Here is a 10,044-nt window from a genome sequence, read left to right on the forward strand (position 1 = left end):
AAAGGGGGACCGTGCGCGCCATATGCCCGGGGGGAGCGCGTGTGCCAGTTGCGTATGTACTTTGCGCACGTATGTGTTTTACGTCTATGCGACTGCGCGAATGCGCGCGGAACCGATCTATCGCCGAGCAATGAGAACCAGCCATACGTTCTTCATAGCGGTCGATCCTTCGCTACTATAGACCCTGTTATTTCGAGAGCTTTGTGAAAATGAATCCCAGGACACCCACTGCAAGAGAAATGTTCCGGAAATTTGCGGGGGTGATTTTTAGAATGACGAATTCGTCCGTGGAAATTTCGCGTAACGATTATACCGAATGTAATTTAATCTGGGCTAAAATTACGATACGTTAATTATTGGATAAACGATACGATTTGCTATTAATTTTATTCGTCTTTTAAAAATCGATATATATAATACGCGTATCGGAATCTCCGACGCAATCTGGTATTTGTGGATTATGTAAATCCATTGGATAGATATTTAAGCCGCGGAAACACATTTTGTGATCTACATTTCCGAGTAGCAAAACCGATTACACTTGGCCGAGTTTACATATCAAGTTTCCCTCGCCAAAAAGATTCGAGACCAGAGAAAGGATTATTTCACTGATCCGATTTCCTCCGATCCCTTTGTATATCAACGACGACGGTCGCGTATAACGAAAACAATTTTTCAAAGCATCTGTCTATCGTCGTTTGACGAATGATAAAGAGAGATACTTTCTGGTAGTTCCATCCTTGGATTAAGTCTTTGTTTCTTTTTTTTTTTTGAAACGAATTCAAACGCGTGCGCGCATTTTTCAACGAATTTTACATAGCATAAATAACGAAATTTATGAAACAGATGAATCGATTAATTCACTTTTTCGCGCTATGCGTTTCACAGCGCAGAACAGGAAGAACGACGTTCGGTTTGCCGCGGAAGTTTCGTGTTTCGGGGCGGTGCACTTGCGAAGGCCGGTAATGTTCCAAGCTTAAAATAGAATTTCCACTACGAAGTTTAAAACTTTGACCATAACCGAGGAGAAGGTTTTTATCGTGGAATCGGATTTTTCTTAGCAATTTATAATTAATAAAATTAATAAAACTTTGATCGATAGATTTTCTTTTTTTCAATTATTTTTCGATCACGATTATTACGTATGATTATTAATTAATTAAGACACGAGAGTTTCCCTTTCGAAGGACGGTTTTATCAAGGGCGGTTTCACTCGTAAATTGCGATTGGGACAAAAAAATGGAACGAGAGTGCATCGAATAAATTTTCTCACAATTCAGCCAAGGGTTCGTTACTGTATCGCAGGAACGAAAGGTTCGGAGGGATTTGGCCTAGATCCAGTTTATATTCTGTATACCTAAGCCTGAGAGCGCAACCCAACCCCGTATAATGGAGGGCGCGATCCAATTTATAGTGTGAAATATACGGACAACGTGCAATCCCTTACGGTTATCTTATTATAATAACAATTTGCGACTAGGGATTTAGCGTTAGAATTTATGTGAATTCAGTTCATCCGTTGTGTGAAATCTCTCTCTCTCTCTCTCTCTCTCTCTCTCTCTCTCTCTCTCTCTCTCTCTCTCTCCCTCTCTCTCTCCCTCCCTCCCTCCCTCCCTCCCTCTCTCTCTCTCTATGAATCGCGGATAGAATTGAAATAGAAATTTTTTCTTTTTCTTTTTTTTTTATCAACCTTATTCCAATTGTATTTCCAACTTTTAAATATCACAAGAAGTAAAAAGTGTTCTTTACTACCCGAAACATTTTTTATTATATATTATTCCATCTCTCTCTCTCTCTCTCTCTCTCTCTCTCTCTCTCTCTCTCTCTCTCTATGAATCGTGGATAGAATTAAAATAGAAATTTTTTCTTTTTGCTTTTTTTTTATCAACTTTATTCCAATTGTATTTCCAACTTTTAAATATTATAAGAAATAAAGTATTCTTTTTTATTATACATTAATAAATCATTTTTTATTATATATTATTCCATCTCTCTCTCTCTCTCTCTCTCTCTCACTCTCTGAATCGTGGATAGAATTGAAATAGAAATTTTTTCTTCTCCTTTTTTTTTTTATCAACCTTATTCCAACAATTGTATTTCCAACTTTTAAACATCACACAAGAAATAAAAAGTGTTCTTTACTACCCCTAAACATTATTTTACAATATATTATTATTCCAATTTCAAATTCCGCAACACCGAACGTTCCGCAACGTTCCGCTTAGAGAGATAATCTTGCTCGCAAACCACGATACAAAATAGCCGGCCAGTTTTTTTCCTTTCTTTTTTTTTCTCCTCTCTTCTTTCACAGGCGGCTCTTCCATAAGGCCCGCTCTCTCGAAGCTTCGATCTAGATCTAGTTTTGCGCCCTGCGCAAACTAAATCAGGGAGAGAATCTAGATAGATTCTGCGAGACGAGGAAACGGGAAGGTTGTACGATACAAAGAGACGCAGAGAGAGAGAGAGAGAGAGGGAGGGAGGTTTTCAATTCACGAGAGAAAATCTCGAATCTTTTCCCTTTTCGCCCGGGAAAAGACGACGCTTCGCATGGATTACTAGCGACATTTAAAAATCCTTGACCGGTATTGTATGTACACAATATATACACATACATATACACATACATATATATATATATATATACACACAGAGCCGCGTATATACTCGCCCGTTGGCCGTGCGCCCGAGCTGTAAGCTCGGTTGCATCGAATAAGGGGGCCGATAAAGTTGTATATAAAGTTATCAAACTTATCTCGGGACGGTCTCGAATAATCGTATCGATGTATGTACACGTTCGGTTTAATAATAAGATCCCGAAATTCCGTGATATACGCATTCCGATATACGCGCGAATCGAGGCCTTGGCCACGAATCGGTTCCTCGATCGGATCCCGTTTGTCCCGGCTACGTAAATCCGGATGATAATAATTTATCGGAAGACCCTTTTTTACACCCGTCCCGCTCCCAAACGCAATCTTTTTTCTTCTCCCTTCGTTCGTTGCGCGTTCCCTTCCGCGGCATCGAGTCGGCTCGGCCTCTCCTTTGCAAATTTTTCACTCTCCCACGTTCAACGTATACCCTTACTTGTTATTTTATTCCACCATATTTCCCTTCCTCTTCGTCCAACTAGATACACGTTAAATTTTTATCTCGCCTCCTAGGATATTCTTAATATTCTGAATTTAAAAATTATATGGATTGGATTATATTATTTATATATATATATTTTATATATATTATTTTATATTATAATTAATAATATAAAATAATAATATATAATAATATAAAATATATAATATATAAAATATTATATAAAATATATAATAATATAAAATAATAAAATTATAATAATATATATATATATATATTTTATAATTATATTATATGGAATTATATGGATACATTTGATAAGCGAAGTGTATGACCATAATCGTTCATAAAGAAACTCTTACTTTCCTAAGATAACTATGTAATATAGAAGATAAGATATTCTCGATATTCATGTTATATCGCGAGTTTTCTCGAAAAATTATCCTCGATAATAATATAATAATCTCGTCCCGGGTGAAAATCCGTGGGGAGTGGCCTCCCGCCGCGGGAGGTTGAACAATGAAAAAGCGGTAATAATAAAACGCGGACCAGTAGTCCCGGCTAACAACGTGTGAAGCGAGGTTGGCGATGCGAGTGGTCGACCTGGGTCCTAGGCACGTAGTGCGCGCGCAAGAGGGAAAAAAGGGATGGATAAAGTGGGGCAGAAAGGGGGTGGGCCGGTGCGGGCCCTTTGTTAGGACGCGTGCCCTTGCACGTGTGCGCGGCCAATGCCTACGCACTTCTGTCACGCACTGTGCCACGGTGCAGGGGCGGATTTCCAAGCCGTAAATTTTTTTCTTCCTTCCTTCCTTCCTTCCTTCCTTTCTTTCTTTCTTTCTTTCTTTTTTATAAATCTACTTGTGCAGAAACTTCCACATCGACGACGCGAGCAATATATATTCTGGTGGAAAATTAAAAATATCAGCGAAAATGAGAGAGAGAGAGAGAGAGAGAGAGAGAGAGAGAGAGAGAGAGAGAGAGAGAGAGAGAGAGAGAGAGCGTGACGATGATAACGAGGATATATTTGAGAAAAAAAAGAAAATATTTTTTTCCGCCGCCCTCTTATGAAATTGTTAATTAAAAGAATCAGCGAAAATTAGAGAGAGAGAGAGAGAGAGAGAGAGAGAGAGAGAGAGAGAGAGAGAGAGAGAGCGTGACGATAATAACGAGGATATATTTGAGAAAAAAAAGAAAATATTTTTTTCCGCCTGTTATGAAATTGTTAATTAAAAGAATCAGCGAAAATTAGAGAGAGAGAGAGAGAAAGAGGGATATATTCGAAGGGAAAAAGAAGAAAATATTTTTCTCCGTCGCCCTCTTACGAAGTTGTTAATTTTAAACAACTTTTTTCAAAGAGAGAATCTTGTATATAATAATATGTCGTCGCTTGGCCAATTCTGCTGTGTGTATACCTCTACCCTCGAGAACAAAAAGTTGTGTCCCGTTTCGGAGGGGAGGAGAGGAAAGAATGGAAAGTGTATCGCTTACAATGAAAAATCTGAGCACGGAATCAAATGGAATGGATTAGTTCCGCGGATAGAGGAGCGTAAGCCGGGGGACAGGGGGTGATCGTATAATTTTGCACAATGTGAAAAGGTATTCAGGTATTGGCGGGGAGCGAGGAAGGAGGGAATGGGATTACATTTTTCCAGTTGAATGGGATACCCACCTACGTACGGTATAACGGCGCAAACAGGACGAATTGCGCTCAATTGTGCGCAGGCAATCAGGGGCGGATCAAGAGAGTCGAAAGTTTAAAAAAAGAAATCAGAGGGGGAGAAAAATGTGTGTGTATATATGATAAAATTTTTTAACGCGGGACACTTTATTCCGGCGAAAATAATTGGCTCGAACAACTCGAGCATGAAGAGGATAAAAATCCGAGGCGTCCTTCCACCCCCTCCTTCTCCCCCTCTCCTTCTCTCTCAGAATTTGTCGGACCGCAAAAGGAGCAGATGAAATTTCCGTTTTTGCTCGGTGCAGTCGGAGCTGTACGGTTTAATCCGCGCCAACGGATCTAACGCGAGTTTTTTTTACACCTCCAGCGAAAATACCACCACGAAGGAGAAGCTCGGGCTTCCACGAACAACCATGACGCATGTGCGACAAAATTCTGCAAGGGTACGTGACTAATGATAATAATCAAGGGAGCCCGGTACGAGGCGAACCGTCGGCCGCCGCAAATCATTCGTCCCACTTTTAATGCGGATCCGTGGAAACACGGGACGATTTTACAAAATCCGAAAAGTTAAATCTTGAACGCGAATAAAAAAGAGCCGACTCATCGAATGTTATTCGCGTCTTTCGATCGAACGAGTAAAAATCTTTCGTTTACCTCGTTTCATTTCTTCCTCGCGAGAGGAACGATATTTCAAAATTTAACAATTGAAGTTAAGAATAAAGATAATTTATTGTTCGAAACGTCGAGTAATCGTAAATAATCGTAGTAGATAAAATAAATTTCTTAATAATAATAATAATATTAATAACATTAATAGAAATTAATCAATTTCCATCAATCCACCAATTAAAAATAGTATACTATATATATATAAAGGAAAAATTAATTCATAATGATGTTAATTCTGTTCGAATAATTAATCTTATTGATGAGCCCGAATATTCGTAAAGCTAAAATAACATACAAAATTCCGATATTTTTATGATTAATGGATATAAATGATTATCGATTATAATAAATGTAATTGCTTAAAGTAATTTTATTCGAAATTTTTAATTCTGGCATCGAGAAGGTGAACCGTTATCGAAAATCAGGCAGTGGCGCACGGTCCACCGCGCTACTCACAACCTACCACGCTACGCTAGAAAGAGAGGCTTCACCGTATCGATTGGAGTCGCGTGGCCGAAGCGTGGCATATCATCCCTCTTCCTTCGCGCACGCTTTCCTCTCTGCCGTTTCGAACGAGAACGAGAGGGACAAGGAGCGGCGTTGAGTTCGAGAAGGACACGCGAGCAGGCGTGTACGATGGAAAAGGAGGGGGAGGGTAGGAAACAGAAAGAGAAACGAATACTTTGCGTCTCAGACACGCTTCGCTCGTGTGCCTTCGAAACGTCTGACGCGAGACCAGCTGCCCTTCGCCGCGCTGTTTCTCCTCCGAACGGAATCTCGTTTCGTTCGCGACAATAAGACGATCGTCCCTTCCCTTCCCATAGTTTAAAGGGAACGGAATCAGAGTGGTAGTGGTGGTGGTGGTGGTGGTGGTGGTGGTGGTGATCGTGGTCATTCGTGTAACATCTGATCGACGATACGCGCTCCTTCCAACAGAGGGAACTGCATACGAGGTAACTGTGGAAAACGCTATGTCGTAACTATACTATACGCAGAGATTACGTTCGCTTCGATTAACTTTGCGGTTACAAGTTGGGGAAGAGATATGCGTGCTCTTGTTAAGGAGATACGATCGATCGATACGATCCAAGATAAACGTAAGTTGCGATACGATTAAAGAACATGAGTCGAGAAACGTGACGTAACTGTTCTCGCTATTCTCTTATTTCGAAGTTTTCGACGCGACTTTGGCTCCGTCGATCGAACCAAATGAAATCCCCCGTTGGATGTAAAAATATCGAAATGTTCCTTCTTTCTTACATTATCTTTACATTTGCGATCCAACCTTTACTTTATACACTCGTGATTATACAACTATGAGCAAAAAAGTAGCGATTATAAATTTTTTTTTTTTACTCGTAATTAAGATTTAATCTTCCGACAAAGGGCGGAGAAAGCTCTCGTTTTACTTTCCTTTACCTGTTTCCATTAATCACCGCATTATTACGCGTCACGCTTTTTGCTCTTGTACGAGCAGTACAAGTGAAAAAAATAAACGGTCGAATAATAAGAGTGGTATATAAGTAGGTGTATATCTACTTACCGTGAGTAACGATCAAAAAGAATAAATTACATCTATTTGGCGCGAATGACAAGCGTTAAAACATTCGTTGGTAAAAAGTAAAACGATCAGCTATAAATATACCTGATTTTATGCAATACGCATTAACGAGATCGAATCATTTTCGCACTGATTCGAAGGTTGTTTATTCGCCGTGCAAGTCGATAGCGAAGCGCACTTTCGTAGCCGGTGACTTGCAGGTACCTGGACGCAACGCAGGTGAGAGAGTAACTTGCACCTGGATGTACCGAAATTAACCAGTATCAACGAACAACGATCAGATCAATATTTCATCGAAAATCCAATCGTCTGTATTAATCGAATAATGAAATAATCACTTCGATTACTTGTCCTGATCAAAGCTTCTCTTACTTAACACTTGCCATTCTTCGTAATTATTTTCTTTTTTTTTTTTTTTTTTTAACCATCATTTTCAACCAATTTAAAACAATCTACCTGTTTCCTTTATTTTATCATACCGTTAAATTAAGATCTCTTTCATTTTTAGTTAAAGAAAAAAGATTTTTACAAAACTTCACGGTTTCAGCGCGAAAAAATTTTTCGAATGTTGCGATTGCAGTTTCTCGAGTCTCGAATATTTTTTTTTTTTAAAAACAATTCGGTTGGTGAAATATCTGATCCACGTCTAATGCGGCTTGTCTCTTAATCAATTTCTTGGCAATAGGATGCCGTTATTACGCCATCTCCTCGTTTCGGAAGAAAATTATTCCTTTTATGACCATCGTAACTTTTTTAGGCGTTTGTTTAGGATTTTCATTAGCATCCAACCGTTCTCCAAATCGCATACGATACGCAACTTATAATTCTATTCAAAAATGATTTTTTCACTTTATTTATTGCAACGTCTGAAAATTGTGATACTCTCGACTCTTGCCTTCACTCTCTCTTTCAATCCATCTTTATTTAATACGGATTTCAAGATTCTCGTTTCTGAAACCACCACCATCGAACGATCCTCTCATCATTCATAAAAGAGAAGAGATCTTCTCTCTTAAAAACTGATCCAATATTTCGATACGCTTAAACTCATACCACGGTAATAATATTCTAAATTCACTTCTCAAAGCAAACAATCAAACTAATACAAAAATGAACTTGTTAAGTAGAATTTACAACTAGCAATCTAATAATACATCCGTGCGTGTAAAATTTCCTAATTGTAGTGGGTTAGAAAAATCACAGAGACGGAATTTGAATTTTTATTATTTTTTTTCCCTCGAGTTCTTTAATTAAGAAAACACTCGTGAGGGGGGTCGCGACTTCCGACTTCCTCCGCTAGCCGGACAGATAGGTCGGTTCCTGGTTTCCAATGAACGGTTCTCTCTTATGGCTTGCGTCCAATATCCATGGAGCATAACATATGCGGGCAGATGGTTTCTGCCCCCTTCCAGCTCCCCCCTCCTTCCACTAAACCTGGCCACATTCGATTTTGGTCTTTCCTTCTCACCGCTTGCCTCCCTCCCTCCCTCTCTCTCTCTCTCTCTCTGCTTCCCTCGTTCAATCGCACGCTCAGCGACCCGATCCAAAAAAGCCCGAGGCACCCTCTCTACGTAGAGTGCTCTTGCCTGTTGCCCACCCCAAAAATATCCCGAGACTCATCCAACCACCCTATTGCACCCATCAGCCACGTGCACAGTGGTTCTCTCCTCCGCTGACAACCACTTGTGGATCTCGTCCTCGCTTTTCCCTGGTCAAGACCAGGGATCTCTATAATTTTCTTTGATATGTATTATTTTTATCCAGGTATCGACACTTGGTTTCGTTTCGTTTCGTTTCGTTTCGTTTTGTTTCGTAAATGATGCAAGAGAATTATATTTTATAGGCATAGGTTTAATTTAAATTTCCAACAGAATTTCTAGAGAGATCGATAAGGTTAAGGTGAACCCTCTTAAAAAACGGGTTCTCCTCCCTTCTTTCCCTCGCTGCACGTCTACTCGTCGTGGGACCCGTCGAATCGCGCATTGCGATGTTAAGGCAACCTTGCACACGTGAGAGAAGCGCGAAAGGAGAGTTGGAGAGTTTTAGGGGTGGATTCAGCATGCGTGGCATGCGACGTTATTCTTTTGTGTCTTCGACCCCGTACGTACGTACGTACGTTCGCACCACGTTCGTCTGTCTCGCTCCTACTCTTTCGCACTCCCTATCGCTCTGTCCTCTTCTCTCATACGCGCTCGTGCGTCAGGGGTGCCAGCCACGCAGCCCTCCATTTATCTAGGCGAGTGCCTGCACATGCGTGTTCGCACGAGGCCAGTGGTTTTCAAGCGATTAACGCTTGGAACGCTTGGAATCCCGCTCAATTCTTTTTCCCACCAAAATCGTGGCATTATTATCGATCGCTTAATCGATAACTTGTCCAAATATGATTATTACCTACCAACGATAACCTCGGTTATTGCGTAGAATCACCTCGGTTTATTGTGTATTGAATACGATTGTTTCTTTATATACGTGGCGTACAACTTTTCGTTTCGCTACGATTTGCAATTTATCGGAAAATTTCACTCGATCCTCGCTTTATTCACTGTATTTATTATATATCTTTGTATACTTTATATTTCGAATCCGATTATAAATACAAATACATGTTGTTGATATTATTAGATATTTCGAGAGGTATGGCTTCGTTATACGAGATCGTGTTCTCTTTGCTTGTGTTTGAAATTAATTTAAAACTGAACGTGATTACATTTTAGCAGAGGCTCGATTGAGGATCACTGGGTCACCGTACGAGATCGGTGCAGTTATGTCGGATCACGGTTCCCGTATCACGGTTTCGGGTAGGGGCGACATATGCCACCTGAATGGGCGAAAATCAGGGGAGCAGTCAGGTTTCTGGATCAAGTCGAAGTTTCGGGGATGCAAATTGGGATTAGCCGTCGCCGCTACCCGGTTCGCCCAGATACGCTGGTCGTGTACGCTGCGCGCGCATGCATTAGCGGCGCGCGCATATCTAATTTATCATTTTATGCGCCGATTCGAGCGAAAGGGAACTCTCTTTTATTTTCCAGCCCCGCTAGACGCT

Source organism: Apis laboriosa, unplaced genomic scaffold, assembly GCF_014066325.1.
Source record: "Apis laboriosa isolate Shangri-la unplaced genomic scaffold, ASM1406632v1 scaffold28_cov147, whole genome shotgun sequence".
Lineage (NCBI taxonomy): Eukaryota > Metazoa > Arthropoda > Insecta > Hymenoptera > Apidae > Apis > Apis laboriosa.